The 2,569-nt window shown below is 36.9% G+C and overlaps 1 long non-coding RNA gene across 1 annotated transcript in view; it reads left to right on the top strand.

Annotated features, from left to right (window-relative positions):
* The first annotated feature begins 1,299 nt into the window (after window positions 1–1,299).
* Window positions 1,300–2,569, top strand: part of LOC116087116 — a 7,434-nt gene continuing 6,164 nt past the window's right edge. The window contains exon 1 of the long non-coding RNA XR_004117255.1: window positions 1,300–1,705. This is a non-coding gene — a long non-coding RNA (uncharacterized LOC116087116). The remainder of the gene's footprint in view (window positions 1,706–2,569) is intronic.

Here is a 2,569-nt window from a genome sequence, read left to right as displayed (position 1 = left end):
TTCCTAGCACAGTATGTGTGTGTATGTAAGTTTCTGAGTGTGGTGTGTGTCTGTGTATGTGTGTAAATTCTAACACTTGTCATGTCCCAGGATATTTTTGGAAAGTCTGTGAAACCCGAGTCCTAAGTGCTAAGCTTTGCTCTCAGTCACACAGGCAGGCTTTGAGCTGATGGCCATCCTTTCCAGAGAATTAGGCATGTGGTCATCTTGCAGTTCACTGGAAATGTTAGTCTCTCCACAGCTGGCTCCACAATTAATATGGAAAATAAATAAATAAAAGAACTATCTTTATAGAGTGATAGTCCGAAAAGCACCTGTTGGCATTACATCATCAGGGCTGAGACAATGTGGGGTTTTCTTCTAGACAAAAACCAAACTGGTTGTTTGATTTCTAGGCAGAGGGCAGAAAAAAGAACAAAGTAATCAAAAGCATGTATTTGACTACTGATGTGTGGAAATGGCCAAAGAAGTTTTCTAGGTAAGAGTACATTAAAAAAAAAAAAGTCTTGCATTTTTGCATTTTGCTGTCCAGTGTGATATTATCTTGTTAGCCATACTTTTGCAAATTTATAAAATATTCTGTACCCAAAAATGTGATTAGAGTGAAGGGATCCAATACACACACACACAGTGTTGTAATTTGACTACTTTGTGTAATATACTTGATTATGGAAATAAAACTCTTCATATCCAGTAGAGTAGTAAAGAAGATTAAAAAAAGAAAAGAAAAACAAATAGAACTCTTAATTTAATGCTTTATTATGGAGACACACATAAGGACCGACTGTGAATGGATGAAGAGGGAATTTCTGTGATGGGTTTCTTTGAAACAACTACATGTGTTTCCCATCTCCAAACCCTTTTAAATCATGTGTTCTTTCATCAATGCCCAGCTTCTGCCTCCCTTTATCCTTTATTTCCATCTCTCAGGACTCATGAAAATGAAATTTGTATATTCCTTCCACCATCCCCTGACCTACATTAAATACAGGTAAAACTTGTTGAGTGAAACTTTTACTTTAGTTTACTATTCCCATATGTTAAGGAAGTAGTGAAATTGAAGTACTTCCTCTTGGGTGGAAGATCAGCAAAAGAACAGAACTAAGAGCCAAAATTAGCAGTCACTCATAAACAAGAGGAAAATATAAGAGAAACCTGGTTCTTGTCTGTGTGTAAGGTGAGCAGAAAGTACAGGTTCCAGGAAATAATTAATGCATTGTGAGTCACTGAGGTGATATGTAAGCATTGCTTAGTTCTGGCAAAAACATTCCTTTTTGAAATCACCAAAGTAACACTGAACACACTCTACATAGATGAAAAGCTTAAGATAGTGTCAAAGGCAAAAAACTTGCTAGACTAGGACTTCTCAAAGAAGAGAGAATTCAGGTTGGACCGTAGATGCTACTAACAAATATCTGAAGGTGTATCCTGGAAATAAATAGAATTCCTCTGAGGCCAAAGATGAGATAAATGTCTGTTTCAAACGGAGAAAGCAGAAGAGAAAAGACCTCACTTAAGTGGAGTGTAAGCCAACAGACAGCTCTGAGAATAAAGGGTCTTTGTTCCTTGTATATTTTATTGAAAAGATACAAAATTGCCTTTATCTCAGGGTGACATTGGCCTTGAACATGGAAACAGAGTTTGCTCTTTCAGAGCAACCAACAAAGAAGTATTTCATCTTAACATTATTTGTTTCAACCTGAAGGTCAGTAAGAATTGCTGTGAGTGGCCCCCAACTCAGGGGATGGCTAAGATGGAATAATAACTGTATTGACTATTTTTAGGTCACCTTCCTGTTTGTTAGCTTGGGATCAGGAAAAACTAAAGGAGAACATCCACTGCTGTCAGCCTGTAAGACCCAGTCATTGGCTCATCTAACCTTGAAGTCAGTATAGAACTAATGAATTAACTCTATTACTCATGGAGGTGTCGGCTCAGTATTGGGATCCACTGCTCCCTCTCATCTGAAGTATCACGTTTGAATTGATGACCAGTAGATCCATAGTATTTAAACCTCAGTCTGAGCTTCAGAAATATGACAGCTGCAGACATTGGAAAAGTTTGCTCAAATGGCCAACCAAATATGGCAGTATTAAAATATTTTAAAATCTGTTTGCATCCCCCTAAACCTAGCTGTATTTTTTCTTTTGATGATAGCTTGCTCTGAAAATACAACTTGCCTTAAAAAGATTAAGGTTTCATCAGATGTTGTAAACAAGCTAATGAGTGATTTGAGATCATTTAAAAGTGTGTACTCGATCTCCTGTCCTCTTGTGTACACAGCCTGTTTAAGTTTAACTTGCCTTTAAGATAACAATGAAAGCAACCTTACCTTGCCACGTATGTTCAATGTAATCAGCTTTACAACGTCAGTTAAATGCAGAACTTTCATTTTAAACAATGCACTCTTCTACTCCCTAGGGCCAAAATAATGTACAGATGTGTATTTTGTGGTAATCATTGAGTGAAAGCAAGCAACAGGTTGAAAACATCACGAAACAAATGTGTGATAAATATCAGAACAATCTGTACATAAGCATTATCTCTCTCGTTGTTTATCAAAAGCAAA

Source organism: Mastomys coucha, unplaced genomic scaffold (genome assembly GCF_008632895.1).
Source record: "Mastomys coucha isolate ucsf_1 unplaced genomic scaffold, UCSF_Mcou_1 pScaffold13, whole genome shotgun sequence".
Lineage (NCBI taxonomy): Eukaryota > Metazoa > Chordata > Mammalia > Rodentia > Muridae > Mastomys > Mastomys coucha.
The sequence above is the reverse complement of the archived record's forward strand: the minus strand, read 5'-3'. Positions and strand labels throughout refer to the sequence as shown.